This window comes from Vespa velutina, chromosome 1 (assembly GCF_912470025.1).
Source record: "Vespa velutina chromosome 1, iVesVel2.1, whole genome shotgun sequence".
NCBI classification, from domain to species: Eukaryota; Metazoa; Arthropoda; class Insecta; order Hymenoptera; family Vespidae; genus Vespa; species Vespa velutina.
The window spans coordinates 8387621-8405309 of NC_062188.1; the positions used below are offsets into that span (position 1 = coordinate 8387621).

General features: G+C 34.7%; 1 protein-coding gene across 12 annotated transcripts in view; it reads left to right on the plus strand.

Moving 5' to 3' along the window:
• LOC124951706 (RNA-binding protein Musashi homolog Rbp6) overlaps positions 1-17689 on the plus strand; it is a 596819-nt gene that overhangs the window by 87414 nt on the left and 491716 nt on the right. The gene's annotated exons all lie outside the window — the stretch shown is intronic.

Here is a 17689-nt window from a genome sequence, read left to right on the forward strand (position 1 = left end):
GCGCGCATAAGGATAGTGCACGCGTATATAAGAAAGAGAGAAAAAAGAGAAAGAGACAGAGAGCAATACCGGCTACATATCAATTAACCGGCACTATTAAAGAGTCCGATAGGAGCAGACAGCTTTTCTTCTCCTGCATTGTCGGGCTTTCGTCGAACGTTAACTCATGCCTCTTCGGATTTCCCAATACTTTCGTAAGAGAGATAAAGAGACCATTGTTTTCCATTACACGTGGACCATCAATTTGAACGAAATACATCGAAGTGTCGTAGAGAAGGATAAAGAGAAGGGACAGAGTAGGAGAAGAAAACTACCAGAAAAGTTTTTTGCTATTACAGTTTTTTAAACAGAGAGAGAGAGAGAGAGAGAGAGAGAGAGAGAGAGAGAGAGAGAGAGAGAGAGAGAGAGAGAGAAAGAGAGAGAGAGAGAGAGAGAATTATCGGTAAAAACTTTGGTAAGATTCATCAGTAAGATTCATCAGATATGAGCGATTGTGTGAATTTTTGCAATTTTAAAGCGCAACTTGTAGGATCTAAGAGAAATTTATTGGCTTTCTACACATCCGTTCATGTTGCTGAAACAAATGGGTAGAATGAGAGAGGTAAGAGAAAAGAGAAAGGAAATATCCTAGGACATTTCTTGCGATATACTTCTACATACTTGCTATTTTTCTTTTCATTCCTGTTCTTTTTTCGGATTGAGCGAATAAACCTTCTACGAGGCAGCCGTCCATAGTTTTTTATGGATTACTACTTCATGTACCATCGATCTCGTTCGCTCTCGGAATCAAGATATGCCATGTGCGCATATCGAGCGTAGAACGCCTTCGTTCGTTCCTTTTTTCCTTTCTACGTCATACCACGTGAGAATTTTGCAATTGCGTTTCCTGCTACCGATTTCAACGTTCCGATGGCCTTCGATAACGTCAATTCTATTTGAAATTTTCTCTGACTCGCAGTAATTTTTTCTTACTCACTATTAAATTCATAAAATTCGTATTGAATCAATTCGTAAAGTGGAAATCATTTAAGATTTTCTTTTTTTAAATAATCTTAATAAATTTTCTACTTCTAGCTTCTATTTGTTTCGTACAAATAATTATAATACTTTTTTTAACAGTATTATTTTAGAAGTATCGTTAGGATTTCAATACAATTATTTGGTAAAAAGTATTTGGCAAAAAAGTTTGTATACTTTTTTCTATATTAGTAAGATTCAGTATATAGTGTAGTTTCCTCTTTTACTATAGGAGTATAATATTAACGTTCTTCTAATATCATTATATTTTATTAACCATACATCTTAAAATAATGGACTGAAGGCTTTTCATGTTCCTGTCGATCGATTTGGCATTTACATCCTAAATTTATCCAAATCGGTTTTATTATAGTCTTGTGGAGTAGTTTGTTATTTATACCTAATTTAAAATTTTTTTCTTTGAGCTAGTACATGTTTTTTCTAATCATTTTTAATTATTTGATTTTTTCTTGTATGTGTTTCTTCCTTAGTTTAGTTTGTCATCTAAGAGAATCCCAAGATATTTAACAGAATTTATTTGCGAAATTTCTGAATTTTTAATTGATTTTAAACGATGGATTTTTAGTAAAGATAATATGTAAACACTTTGTTGAGTTAATTTTAATTTTATTGCCTTCTGTTCAACTCTCTATTTTATTTAAATGATTTTGTAAGTTTGTTGTTACTATTTCAATATTTTTATGTGTAAATAGGATGGTTGCCTGTAAATTTATAGATATGTTTCATTATTTGGTTTAGTTGGTATATCCACAGTGAAAAAGGAGTAGCTATAATATGGATCTAAAGCATTTCCTTGTGGCATCCTTGCATGGATACTATTATACATTTTAAGCATAGAGATTACATTGTTAATCTTAATGTAAAAGTATCTATTTGTAAGGTATGAGGAGATGACTAAGTAAATATTCCTTATTAATAATAATTAAAGTTTTTTTAATGCCCTTTCATGGTAAACTTTATCGAAAACTTTTTCTACATCTAAAAATACCGCAATGCAGTAATTGTCTTTTCCTATAGAAAAGATTATATTATTTATCATTTTGCGAACTTGTTCTATTGTATTATGATTTTTCCTGAATCTAAATTGGTGGTCTGGAATTAATGTTAATTTCATGTATTAATTTTTTCTCTTATTTTAAAAATAATTTAAAAAAGAAATATTGGCCTATAGAAGGATGATCATTTAAGATTCTAATGTCTGCTATTATTACCGCATATATCCAAATTTTTGGAAAGTATTCTACCATGAAGATTGCGTTACTTAGGATTGTTAGATATTTTACTTTTTTTTTCGGAAGTTTTTTTAGCATTCTGCTTGTGAAATTTTTTTATTATTCAAAAACCGTAAATATGAATTTCGTTGCTGTTTAAATTTTTAATTATCGTATAAGTTTCTTTTGTTTTAATTGCTTTATGGTTTTGTAAGTTGGTGTCATTATTAAGTAGAAAAGTTTGTGATGCATTTATGAATATTACTTATAGATAGCGGGCTATGATTTCTGCTTAATCTTTTCCAGATTTTGTCCAAATTCCATTTTATTTTTGAATTGGAAATATAAGAGTGATTGGCCTTTTAATTTTTTTTGTACATTTTCACAATGAATAGTTTGTTCCATCAGCATTATATTAGTTCTAAATAAAATTGTAAACTTATTATTGCTTGTTTTCTGAATTTTTGATGTTATTAGTGAATGAATTGAATCGAATTTTGTCTTGTGGCTATTTCGTAATTTACTATTACATCTTTATTTTTTTTTCTATTTTTGATTAGGTCTATAATTTTGATATCATTACTTTTTCTGTTTTGTCTTGAGATGTTTGCAATTGTTTATATTATGAAAGTTTATTTTTCTGTTGTTATTTCTATGTCATGTGTTTTTTTTTTTTTTTAGAAGTATATTACAGTTATTATTTATAAATTCTCTATAGTTTAACCAGTTTGTTGAGCTGTTTGTTGGTGAAACCTTTTCATTCGTCGACGCTCTTTGTCCAATTTCGAAAATTGTATGTGTATAATCTGAGAATAGTTTCAACAGTTCCTTCGCTTGAATATTAAAATTTGTATTAGAAGCTACTATATCCAAAATGTCAGGCGTTTTGTTTATATTTGTTAATTTTCCTGACAGTATATAGGTCTTCTTGAAGAGCACACTTTTAGTTGTCTATTTATTATATGTATAACGTTTTGCGTTTAAAATTATTCATTTGAAAGCCATAGTACTTAATGCTTCGTATTAAAATCTTTCAATATCAAAAACTTCGTATTGAAGTTTTTAAAAATATTTTTGTACTACTCTTTTGTTATTGTATTGGCGTGTAGTATACTAATGTTAATATAATATTTGTTCAATATAATGTTGTAACCGATAGCATATTTAATTGTTTGATATTAGTGAGGGCTTAAAGTTTTTTTTAACAAAGATTTTCGATCCCTGCAATTTAAGTATGAATATAATAGTTATAATGCGAGATTTTTAAATGTGATTTATCTGTTTCATATTTTTCTGATATAGCAATAATATCAATATTTTAAGACCTTAAAAGTAATTTTAATTCGTAATCTAAAGTTTTGTTAATTTTTGCAATTCGATTAAATCATTTTCATGTTTATTCGATTCTTAGAGCGTTATCAATTTTATTAAAAGATTTAACGTAAATGTCATTTTAGATGGTTAAATTTTCTGTTAATTTTTCTAATTTTTCTAAATTGTTTATATTTTTGTATTCTTAAATATTTGATATTTGATTTATAATTTCTGCATAACTTTTAATAGTTTTGTTATCTGTAAACAGAGCCGTTGTTTGATTATTGCATGTATTTAAATTAGTAATGTTTGTTTGTTAAATTAATTGATTTGGGGAATTTCTGAATCTATTTAGAGGAAATAGCTTTTTTTATAACTGGTTTCTTTTAATGCAACTTTTCTAATTATCAGAATGTTTGTTACTGCAGTTTGAACACATAAAGTTTATATTTTTTGATCCATTGAGCAGTTAGTTGAAAGATGTGACCCTGCACACATTTGAAACATATAGTTGATTTATTACAATAATTTTTTGTGTAATCGTGCCTTTTAAATTTGACACATTATACAATATTTTTATTCGCTCTCGGAGATTTAATTTCTATTATAGTATCAATTATAGTAATGACATTGTACATTTCATTCTTATTAGCTTGTTCACCTTTGATTATGGATATGGATAATGATGTGTGTATATATCACTTTTAGTAAGATTAACGATGTTGTTTGTTTTATGATTTTTTTCCCTGAAGATCAGCTTTAATGTATACTATGCTCATTTTCAGGTGTAGACCTTTTAAACTTCTTTTCTGTTTTTAACTGGAAGATGTAATAGTTTGCATTTTTATTACAGAGCGTTTTAATTATCAATCCGTCGACATAAGAGGAACTGGTTTGCAATTTCAATTATTTATCCTTTAATTTCTTTAATAGGAATTTTTTGGATTTTAATAGTTATTTCAGCATTTTTAAAAATGGGTCTATATTATGATCCAGAGTAAAGACTATGATTCAGAATAAAGGAAACGATTTAAATTGTGAATTAGCGGTTTCATTTTTCGATTCTTGATCTATGTATTCTATTTGCTTCTTGTGAATTATCTAATAATTTTATTTTTGTGTGTTGTTTAACTATTTTTATTTTCGTTCCTACTAATTTTGAGTCACCAGTTGGTTTTCTTTTCTTTTTTTTTATGAAATAACTTCCATAGTTTTGTAGTTGTTTTTTCTGCTTCTGTTTTAATTTCCGCGAATTAAGTCGGATAACTTTCATGCAATGTTGTTGAATTGTTGTTTATTGTTTTTAACAGATGCTCAATATCCACCAACTTAGATTTTTAATGTTAAAGCATAATACTAATATCAATAAAAATTTTTGAAAACGTTATACGTTATATGTTATTTTAGACCGATTATTATCTCTTTTGTTAAATGAGAAATTATTGATAACTATTTGTCTCATTTACTATATATGTTACATATCATATATCAGAAATATTGCTTGAGTAATTGCTTGAGAAATTGCTTGAGCGCAAAAGAACTCGAATGATTGTATCGAAGTAGGACAAATGCGTGATATTGGTATAGCTTGACGTAGTTGCGTGTGTTTAGAGAGCGAAAAAATATTTGATTTGGATGGAATTTGAATCTATTCGTTCTTGGAATAAATGGGATTGAATAACCTTAAAGAAAACTTTAAGAAACGTACTTCTAATTAATTGAAGAAAATTCAAAGAAAGAGACAACGAGGATTCTGATTAGTGTAGAAAAATATGTGTTGATTCAGGTGGAGTAGTCTGAGAAGTAATGAACGACAACAGGTTTTTTATTATACGCTCTTAACATTCTCGAACCTTATGCATGATACCATATGCCTCAACGGGAAGTTTCGTGTTTTTTTTTTTTTTTTCGAATAATTTATCGTTTCCTCAAGAAAAAGAAAAGTTCTTTATAGAAGATAGAAAGATTAGAGACTTTTCCTAGAGTTTTCACCAAATTGCCGTGCAGACAGCCTTCTTTGAAAATATTTGAAGATTCATTTTCTAAGGATTTCAAATAAAAATATAATATATGAAAAGGACCTATGAAAATTATAATTCTATCCATGTATTGTTTTGTTTCCAACGTTTTCCTATAACTTATATTTTAAAAATATAATCTCATTACTGAGGTTGTAAAATCTATCTACTTTAGAAAAATCACTATTCAGCTATCTTTCAATTAGTATTATTTCAATATTTTTTTTCTTTCACTCTCTCTTTCTGACATTGCTTTTTTTTTACGAACGTACCCTCCTATTTATGTCTCCACGTTAAAGAGGAATATATTTATAGCAGAAATATATGTATTTAAATGCGAGCCTCATGTAGAACGGCCGCAACAGTGCGGCACATAATATGCAATATTAGCATTGTAAGAGAACAAAAGATATGTCTGATACGAAACAATATCGGTACACGTATAAGTGATAATGTACTTATATATTCTTACATACATATGTATGTATATATTTAATGTACGTACTTAAAATTAATACTTTAAGCTTCGAATTTCTTATTATTTTTTAATCGATTTATACATGAAAATTTTTCAGGTAGTAGGATCGATCTGATTAATATTAAGTGTAGTGTGTAAAACTTACACTTATATACATACATACATATGTAATCAAACTGAAAACGAGATTTACCGCGATCGGCTAAAATGTCGACCTTTTTATCTTGGTACTTGCAGTATTATGAAGGACGGTGAGAATGAAACGGTAGTTTGCACGTTTATTGAGGTTGCACTCGATGGACGCGCTTTCACTGTGGTGGTGGTGGTGGTATATTTGCGTCAACCTCCGGTGTGCATACCTCTGTTCAGCCGACGGATATGTGTCGCATTAATTATATCTCTGTCAATGCGCCTGCCGACAGAACCACCAAGGACCAGCCCATGCGCTTTCTCTCCCCTTCCTCTCTCTCTCTCTCTCTCTCTCTTTCTCTCTCTTCCCTTCCCTTCCCTTCTTCCTTTCTCTTTCGCTCCCAGCGTGTCAGTAACCACAGTGTGCCATTGTTCCCTTGTGCTTGTGCACTGGTTGTCGGCTTGGCTCATGTATCCGCTTCAGGAATCGTTAAGCTTATTAACCCCAAAGTACTTTGCTGCGGTCTCGAAAATAAGAGAGAGAGAGAGTGAGAGAGAGAGAGAGAGAAAGAGAGAGAGAGAGAGAGAGAGAGAGAGAGAGAGAGAGAGAGAGAGAGAGAGAGAGAGAGAGAGAGAGTGGCTATCTTGTCACGAAAACAATCGTTATTGCCGACGCTATCAGGAATTATTGTACGTTTATAATTTATATCGCGTTTTCTTTATTTTTTACAATTCTTTTTAGATATTCAAAAAATTGTTAGAAAGATTTAGTTTTGTTTGATCGATAAATAAAAATTAAAAAGAAATAAATTTGGGGAAGAAACACGAGTAATGTTTCTTTTGTTATTCAAATTACTTCGTTAGTAAATTTCGCACAGAAACAAGGCGTTACGTATGACAAAGTCCTACTTCCGTTCTGATCGAAGGAAGGATTAACCTAACACGCAAAAGAATTCGTCGCGTTTCTACGACACGAGCTGTCCGAGAGCGAGCGAGCAGTACATTGAATATTCCATTTGAAATGGAAGCAACGAGCGATCCCGTTTATTCTTTCCCCGACGTCAGTAACGTTTAATAATTTACTACCGAACTGACCGATACGATTGTTTCTCCCATACATCGTGGTTTTCAGCGTGGTCGGAGAGAACCGAAAGGAGGATGCGAGAGAATTGTGGGAGAGCGAAATAAAAAGAGTAAATCGACGTGAACGAGAAGGATAGCAGAGTAGGAGGAGAATAACCGCACTAGTTACTTTTCATCCAATATTCAACAAAGGTTCATTCAATTCATCTTTACACGTCAGCTTGAAACATCGAGCGATGTATGTAAATGGCCAGTGACAAATGATCTTGTTCTTGCTTCTTTTTCTTTCTACTTAGCTATTATGCAATATCGTGATCATCCGTTCAAGCCTTGCTAGGAATTTTTTCACTCGTTCAAAATATTCTTTACTTATTCGTTTTTTTTCTCATCATCTTAACTTGAGCCTTAATTTGTCTACGATCATGGAGATCATCGAAGTAACATAAAAAAAAAAAGAGAAAACAGAAAAGATCTATCGATTGATCACTTTTTATTATTAAATTATTAAACTTATCATCAAATTATTTTATAAGAGTTCGCTCAAATTTATTTGAAAGTTATATACAAGGTCGAATACATTGTCCTCTTCAAAAGTGCAACAACGTAAGACCGCGAAGGTCGTGCTCGTGAGAACATGAGACCGGAGTGTTAGAAAGATATAAAGGGATCAGAGTTGAAAGAGAGAAAGAGAGGGAGGTTGAGAGTATACGGGAGGGTAGAAAATTACAGAGGACGGGGAACGACACGAGGGACTTTCTCTCTTCCCTTTGCTTGGAGCATTTCTCTTTCGCTCTTTCTCTCGGGCATACAATTTTCACAGACGTGATCTCTCCGTCAGCGTCAGCCTTCTCGATGAACTCTATGCGGATCTTCTTCGAGGCCGTTGCCTCGTTCAAACAAACCTGAGAAGCCTGTTTCCGATCCAACGAACTTCCCGCGACAACTTAAGGCTTAAAGGAATCATTTCTAAAAAAATTCTAAGTTTTTCCCGCAGGAAATATTGATTCTATCGAAAATATATTTTTAAAATGAAACACGATATTTCCACAAGCGTCACGCGTTCTTTAAGATTTTTCTTCTGATCGAGTAGAAGAAAGGAGAGAAAAAGATCCTAAACCTAGAATTTAATTACAATTGTCCGGTGGTTATGATATGTATCGACGAAATTATTATGCTCAAAAAGAAGAGAAAAACAGAAAGAGAGAGAGAGAGGGAGAGAGGAGCATTTTTTATGTTTTAAAGTACCTGTCGCATTGTAATGTTTTTCTTCATACAGGAATTGTAAGGCGCATTAATTAAATGAAAAAAGAAAGACATAAACCTTGGTATTCATGGCCGAACAAATTCACTGTCTGAAACAAGTCGATATCCGAGTCGTTTTTATTATCGTTGGTAGCAGACTCTCTTTTTGTATCCCTCTTGCTTTTGCGATCTTTGATCGTCTTCTCTCTCTCTCTCTCTCTCTCTCTCTCTCTCTTTCTCGTTTCCTCCTTTACTCTCCCTTTTTTTCTTTCTCCCATTTGCTCTAATAACGTTGATCGTTCAAATCCTGTTACACGGCACGTCAGTTTTTGGGTCATAGCAATTATCATAATTTTCCTGCCAACGAGAAGTACCTCCCTATTATATATGGAGGCGGTAAAAATGCGTGTAACAACGATCCGTATGCGATTTTTTCGTACGAATTCACTGCATTTTCTTCCTTCGGAGATCGAAACATTGTTACCTAAGCAAATTTTAACAAGCCATTTTCTATTTTCTAATTTGAATTTAATTCTCTCCGGTACTTCTTGATCATGAATTTTTTCATGAAAGCAATATCTATAGTATAAATTCGTTGTATAGTATAATTACGTTTCTTAAATTAGCGTAACTATATATATTTGGTTTCATAACGTCAAATCGCATTATGAATGTATAAAAATCTGTTGTTTATTACTTTCTTAAAGAAGTCATATACGTTTTCATTGTAATATACAAGTTGCCGTTCAAAATTTTTTGTGTTTTCATATATGTATATGTACATAAAAACGTGTGTCCCCGGATGCTATTAAGGACTCGTTCGTCGTAACTTATTTATATCCCACAAGAGATGAACATGTATTTTGAATTTAACGTAATTATCATGATATCGTTTAAAAAATTGCTTAATTATTTGTTTTTTCCAAATAAACGATTTTTTTTTAGAAAGAGAGAGACAGAGAGAGATTTCAGAGAATAAAAGTGTCGATGGCAGATTTATAATCTGATTTTATATAAGAAATAAAGCAATTCGAAAAGTCTCGATGTTGTCACATAAAGTTTCAAGCTTAAGAGATCACAAAAAATATAAGAATACTGAGAAACGTTTAAAAGTTTCAGATCGATTTTTACCGATCGTCTTATACTATGGAAGCATCAAAGGGTCTCCGATCTCCCTTTTTCAACGAGATCTTTTTATTCTTCTCCACGCCGAAACGGAAACATTATTACGGAGTTCTCGGCTCTCTTCTTGCGACTTTTTTAATATTCACCTCCGGCAAACAAGGCGCGTCTGAATTTGACTTGGATTGAACGGAAAGTGGTTTCTTATCGCGAAAAGAAAATCGGGGAAATCTTCTACGGCCGGAAGAGGATCTCATAAGGTGCAGTGTGCGTCAGCGGAGAGCATCAGACGATAAAGGAAATTATTTAGCCCCCATTAACGTCACTCGCATTTACTAGGCGGGACGAACCCTCATCCTGTCTCTTCCTCCTGCTGACCCTTCTTTCTCTCTCTCTCTCTCTCTCTCTCTCTCTCTCTCTCTCTTTCTCTCTTTCTCTCTTGCTCTACCGTGTGCTCACTCTTCGTTTCCCCTCTTTTTTTCATGGCCGCATACACACGCACGTATGCACGCACACACTTATATACGTTCTTTCTCTCTTTCTCTCTCTCTCTCTCTCTCTCTCTCTCTCTGTCAGCCATTTGCCGACTGCATTTCACTACCGCTCGTTATTTAACCTCGACGAGGGAGTCGTGGATTTGATTTCATTCGTTTTACGAGAGAAAGATAATATTATGTTATTCTCGTAATTCTAATAATAATGCGGTTGCTTCTGTTAACGAGCTAAACGTTTACGCTCGCTAATCCAATAGTTCGTAACGTGTTTAAGCTTCCGGCTATATTGGTGCATAAATCTAAAGACAGTTTCATTAGCATGATGAACTTTTCTTTAAGAACTATCATTGTATTTGACGTTCTTCAGGTATATATATATATATATATATATATATATATATATGGCATAATTACTTTTAAATAAATTCCTTTATATTTTTTCGAGGAATGTCACGAACAAATTCGAATATTTGTCTGACAAGACGCATAAGTTTTCTTCTACGGTGTAAAGTTCGTTCATTCATCGAACTACATGTAAACTAGAAACGCTCAATGTTCCAAGTGCTATTATGTTGCCATGACGCAATGCGTTTTTCGCCGTTTCGTCGACGAACGGAATGCAGTTCTTCTAAATAAGTTTTGTCATCATATCATCATGCTTCGAATCGCGTTCGTGTTTGGTAGATAGATGTTTTTATGAAGAAACTTTGACAAAAACGAATCGATCGATTTGATTATATTTATGTGCTTCATCGCCTTTCGAATAGTTTGAAAATATTATTTCTTATTATCGATATTAAACAATACCTTTCGTTCCTAGTACGATCACAACTTTTCTCTCTTTTATATCGTTAGAGAACGAGGCAATATTTCTTCCGGGCAGCTCGTTACCTTCCTCCGCCAACGACGCGTTATATCTTCAGTAGTGTGACCATCCTCCACGTACTAGTGCAAAAAAGATTGCAGAAGAATCTTAGTAGAAGTCAAGAAGGAAGCTTCATCGGCCCGTGCTCTTTTATAAATATTTATCCTCATTTGAATCCATCGAGAGCGAAGCAACCTTTCCTCTCTTCGGCCTCTATCTCTCTCTGTCTTTCTCTCTCTCTCTCTCTCTCTCTCTATATATATATATATATATATATATATACATATATATATATATATATTTCTCTTTATCTCTCTTTCTTTTTTTTTCTTTCACACCGTACACTTCTAGAACGAAACTCCCAGGCGTGTATTTGTTCTTGCAAATCTGTTATACGTTTCGTACGCGGATTTGCATCCATAACGGCCGTGAGCGCTTCCTAGTAGTCGTAGCTTAGACTTCTTCTTCTACCCCTTTTTCTTCTTCCTCTCGAGCTCCTCCACTATCGTTGTCTTCTTTTTCTTTTATTTCTTCTCTGCTTACTTCGTTGGATGCCGCGCACCCAAAGACCGGTCGTCGAAGGTTTCTCTTCGGCTTTGTTTGTCTTCCACAAACGCGAGACTCCGCCTCGATGGGGGCCACCTAGCCTTACATTTTTATCGCTTGTCCTGCTTTATCTTCTTACGTTCCCCCATGCAAATCGTCTCATCGATATACATATTCTCTCAAACGAGACGCATTTTCTGTGTAGCTTTTCTACAATCGAACACTTGATAAAATCTAAGATGAATTACGTTTTTCTTAACGTGATTTTAAGATTTTTCCTTGTCATCTAAAGTTAGTAATTTGAAACCATTTTGATCGATAATTGATTTAAAAATACATATGTTTTCTATAAGTAATAATACAATGAGATGAATTCTTCAAAAAATCTTTCAAATCGCACGCATTCTTAGTACATTTTATATTTCACTTAATGGACGTGAAGGTCGCGTATCGCCATGACTGTTAAGGAGTGCCAGCTCATTGATCCGACCTCTTTACAAGCGAATCAATTGCTCTCGTTGTCGCATGGAAAAAAGACACGACAAAAAGCGGTCTTATGTCTACTTCCCAGTCTTTTTACGTAATTGATTCTTAAAGTCGTGAAAGCCATAATCCTGAAAGTCGTAGAATGCACTTTTTCAATCTTTAAAGATTTCTGTGAGATTCCCGGTGTACGCGATATCGCGTGATACGATTCCAAGAATATTAATTATTGAGAAAAATAAAGAAAAACATAAGCTTTCTAACGAATTTCCAATGATCAGGAAAGTAATATATTAGTTTCTTTGCAATTAAGATAGATGTTCTTATTTCTTTTAATAAATAACGTAATTTTCTGGATGAAAATTAAAGTTACTTGATTAGTAATTTTCTGTTATTATTATTCATATTTCTATAATTATTATTCATATTTGCATCAGTATTCTGTCCTACTTCGTGAGAAGAACATATTTTTTTTATTCTTTGTTACGTAAAATCATCAGTCGTATATAATTCCTACCAATTCGATATCTTGAAAAATATCTCAAATAAGTTTCTAATATTTCCGAATCCGTTGAATGTCTTTTGACATAGTTGAGACGAAAAAAAGGCGAGAGGAATAGTTTGGCTTACGCCAATCGCTGTTCCTCGACGTCGACCTCCAACACTATTTAACGTTTCCGTTTCCGGTGACTGTGAAACTCATTAGATCGGAAGCGCTTGGTGTCGTTGGCACGCACACTCGGAGTCTTGTGGCTCTTTTACCACTTCTCCGAAAATTCGGTGGATAAGCATTGTGATAGTAGACGTACACGTATAGTTATAAGTACATGTGTGTAGGTAGAGGAGCGACATAAAAAGACTCGTCGGTCCATGCCAAAAACCGGAATGAAACGCGCCCAAGGGAAGAGAAGCGCCCTTCGCTCGACAGCAATGGCGACGACTGCCAGCACATCCTCCGTGTCGTCGAGTTCTCTGCAACACACTTCGTGTTCTTCGTCCTGAAGGCTTTGAAATTCGCCGTGTTCAATGCATTTTCTGACGTGGCTGTGAAAACAAAACAAAAATTAAAGAAAATTAATAGTGGTGGGGGTTTAAAAATAGAATCAGAAGTCTCCTTGGCCGCACAATAAATCGCATGAGAGAGAGAGAAAGAGAGGGAGAGAGAGAGAGAGAGAGAGAGAGAGAGAGAAAGAGAGGAGAGAGAGAGAGAGAGAGAGAGGGAAAAGTCGATGGAGAAGGGGGTTATGCTGGAAGGACGCCGAGCTTTGTTGGTTTGGAACTGAAAGACGATGTAGGGAATATGCTAGGGACTAGATCGAAAAGCATAACATAAACATAACCGTCTATGGCGATAGTCGTATGACATCGAAATCGGTGCCAACAAGTTGAAGCCTTCTGGAAGAGAAGTCTTGAATTAGTACATTAAAATTTCCATCTAACAAGGCACGATGGGAGTCTTTCCTTTATTTGGGAGAACCATGACAAAGGATATTTGTTAACTCAGAAGAAAACTGAAAGAGCTTCTCGTCTTTTGGTAATCTTTTTTAAAGAATCTGCCAGCGTGAGCGTTAACAAAGATTCGTTGTGATTGAAGTCTGTGACGATGATTACTTGATGAGACCTTTCTTTCTCTTGTAATTCTTTCACAAAGAGATAAAAAGAGATAAACAGGTTCTACGGATCTGTTGGCGAAGAGAAATCTCGTCTCAATTTTCTTATTTGCGAGATAAAGAAGACATTCGAAATTAAAGAGGAGGTTAGATCGTGGGAATAGTTTTCTGTGGCTTCTAATTTCCGTGATCGAAGAAAACCAGTTCCTCTTTTTGAACTGTCCGTCATATATCGACTCATGCGGAGGTAAGATAGTGTGTGGTCCACCTGAGAGAGTTTAATATCGGGCAATCGAGCAAAACGAATTCGATGAACCACTAAAACTGGAATCACTCTGTGAAGTTTACTGACGCATATTTCCTTCTAATTATTCGCCACGATGGTAGTAATTATACCATTCATTTAACGCAAACCCAGGACATGCATACACACATCCACACGAACATGCACGTGCGCGCACACACATACACTCATGCACAGAGTAAAACATTAGTTCTTCGGGGGAATATTGCAATAGTCATATTTTGGATTTCTCTTACTATTCGCTTTCATTATATTTTTTCCTTGCAAGTATAAAAACTTGTTACTTGTCATTGTTCAGTGTTGGGAATCCTCTCCTTTGGCAAAAATACTTAGCATTCATAATTAAATCGGTTGCCCATTAGTCAAGGCTCATTGGATCTAGTATCACAGCCTCTGTCGAATTAATACAAGACAATATCTATAGCAGTTATTACAAATGAAATAGCGTTATGGCTATGTCGGTGGACCTACGGTTTAATTAAATATTTTAGATAGACAGAAAGTTCGATGAATATCTACAGAACATGTATCTTATTTCTTTGTACACAAAATACGTAGATATTATAGATATTTCTTTTTTTTCGTGATAATCAATAATCGTCCGTGCGGAAATGTTCGAGATAGTAAAGAGCAGGTCGTTATAAAAACGTTTTAAAAATCGACTTACACATACAATCTCGTATTTGGAAGAGTGGAACTGAAAGCTATACCCAATGACAAAGGTTGGGTGTTCTACCGAGCAAAATGCTTACTCGATTGGAGAGAAGAGAAGAGGGGGTAGGACGGTTGGGAGGTAGAGAGGTTACGTAGCTGATGAAGAGAGAACTGGTGGGGTGTTTGTTTGTCCTGTAAGAGTGCGCATTGTTGCAGAGCTTCAGCTCGGACACGCGAGTCTGTACTTAATGGGGTTTCTGTGTTTGACGCGCGCCGACGTACGATCTTTACCTTTGCTTCCGCTTCCATATCCTTCTCTCGAGCACGTATATGGACCAATATGGAAATCCCGGAGACCGCGTTTCATTCTACGATCAACAGACATTCCCAACTGTATGTTCCTTGATTTCTATGAAAATTCCATTGCGAGAAAGCGACAAATCGACAAATTCGATTGACCATTTAAAAAGAGTATCAGGAAATTCGATGTTTTCTAACGTCTCTCTTTTATTCAAAGATGAAGGTGGTCTATCGTAATCAGATTCGCTTACATGTTGCAAAAATTGTTTTTATAATAGTTGTTGATACATATGTCCTATAGAAGATTATTAAATATATACACGTCAACGCGGTCACGAACGATCTAATGCACTTTACGTTGTAAGTCAATAGATTGTATTATTAAGAATGAAAGTGTATGGTTATATAAAATAGATTTATCTAAGTTTTTCTTATTGTAATATATGTTGAAACAGTTTTCCTTTTATTAGTATATTATTTTATTTTCTTATGTAAAACTGTATAACACCAATACTTTAAGCGTCCAGGGTGTATAAAGCGAATTCATAAAACAACACGAGACGAGCAATAATCGAGGCCGTAGTCTCGGTCGAGTGGTATAAGAGAAAAAAGGACAAGGAGAATGAAAGCGGTATGGGTAAAAGGCAAAGAAGGAAAGGAGAGAACGAGGAAGAAGAATAAAGAGAAAAAAAAGAAAAAGGGGAATAAGAGAGAGAAAGATTCAGAAATGAAACGCAAGAATAAGAGAGATAGAATGGAGGGAAGAGAAAGAGAGAGAGAGAGAGAGAGAGAGAGAGAGAGAGATAAAGAGAAAGAAAGAGAGAGTGAGAGAGAGGGAAGGAGAGGAAAATCTGGGAGCTTCGTTGGCATCCGGTCTACTCGGCACGGCAGACTCATTAAGGGGTTATTTCAAAGTTTAACTGAATCGAGTCGAGAGGGAGAGATGATAAAAACTCAGACCTTCTTCCCTCTTTTTCTCTCTCTTTCTTTCCATCTCCCATTTGCCTCGTCCCTAGCCCACCTCCTGGCGAGGGTTATCTTTCTTTCTCTGTTCTCTCTTCCCGCCAACCCAAACGTCTATTCCGGCAGACTTCTTCGCTCCTCCGCCGACACTCTGTACCGTCGGCAATATTAATTAACGTCATCTTGCAGCCGCAGTCCAGATATTTGCAGTTTGTTAGCTGAAAAGTCGCAAAGTCGCGACACTCCCTGTACTTTTCATCTCTTTCTCCCTCTCTGTCTCTCTCTTTCTTCAATTTTTTTTTCTTTATTTTTCTCTAACTCCGCTTCTATACATATAGATTTTTATATTACCTAAGTACGTATGCGTACGTCTATGTGCGTCTTTTATTACTTTTATCTTCGCTATTAATGCATTATTTTATTTATGCAAGTGGAAGGTAGAAATGTGTGATGTTCGGAGATAAGAAAAAGGAGAGGTCAAATAATGACGTAAGGTTAATCGTGAACTCGATAATCGAGATAAGAGGGTGGATGTACGAATATGTTAGCTTTTTTTACGTATTTATGATCGTGAAAAAGTGTAAACGAAAGAGAAAGGGAGAGATAGATAGAAATAGAAAGAGAGAGAGAGAGAGGAGAGAGAGAGAGAGAGAGAGAGAAGCTTCCAAATAGAAATTTATGCAAGGCGAAAAAGGAAGACGCTTCATCTCGTTTTCGTGCCGTTGCTACACCCCGTCTTCCTCGCATTCAATTATAAAGCGATCAACGTCCACCCTCTTGACGGCATGGTTAACGACTTCAGATGGAAAACTTCGCTTCTTCGTAATTCCCTCTCACGGCTAATAAAGTCCGCTGGTGTGTTTCATTGTCGAGTACCACGTGCGACTCTTACTGTTACGAACTTTACTAGAATATCGTTTCGTTTGAATAAGTTAAAGTATTATAATTAAGTATTTTTTCTATATAATTAAATGTTCGGTGATAACAATGATATTGGATTAAAATGCAAATTTATTTATGTTTATGGATTTGATTCGATATTATTTACATTGATACGATATATGTGTTCGAAAATATTTAAATTTATTTTTGTTGAGCGGTAGTCGCAGTTAGGTCGTAGCAGAATAAACATCATGCGGGGAGTAAGCTTACAACTTTGAGTATTAGCTTTAGTTTAGTCTTTTTCTTTTTTGAATTTTTTTAAATATCAAGTAACATGTAATTATATACAATTAATTTATTTGGATTAAAAACAATAATGTTAATTGTGTAATAATAGTGTTAATTGAAATTCAATAGTATGTCTATAGATATTGTTTTTTCTTGGATATTTTAAGAAGAAAATGTTTGGAAAGTACAATCACCTTTTCTAATGTTATTCGGAAAAATCGAAAGGCCCATTAGAGGTAGATTAGTTAGTTAAAATCAGCTCGATCGGTGGTACGTGTAGGAAGGCATCGCTTGACTAATTGCGGCTAATAAATACGTGAAATCCTCGTGGAATATTCGCAGTCCGGTGCTGCATGCCTCGTGCGTTACCTGGCCTATCTAGTGTCGTGTAAACAAATTAGTAGTAATGACGTTGAAATTTGTCAGATCGCTCGCTTGCTCGTTCTCGCCCACCCGATCGTAACGCACGATGGGACAGTCACGGACATAAACGCGTGTTAGCGCATATGTATATTAGCGGATGTGGACGTGTGGGCTCGCGTGTCTCTACGCGTTGTCAGCCGTTCGTTCACGCGTGCGTCCTTTTGCATAAGGGTGACGACGAAGGGTGAAATTGGTGTCAGATCCACCTGCCGCGTACCGGCTATGTTTCCTCTCTTTCTCTC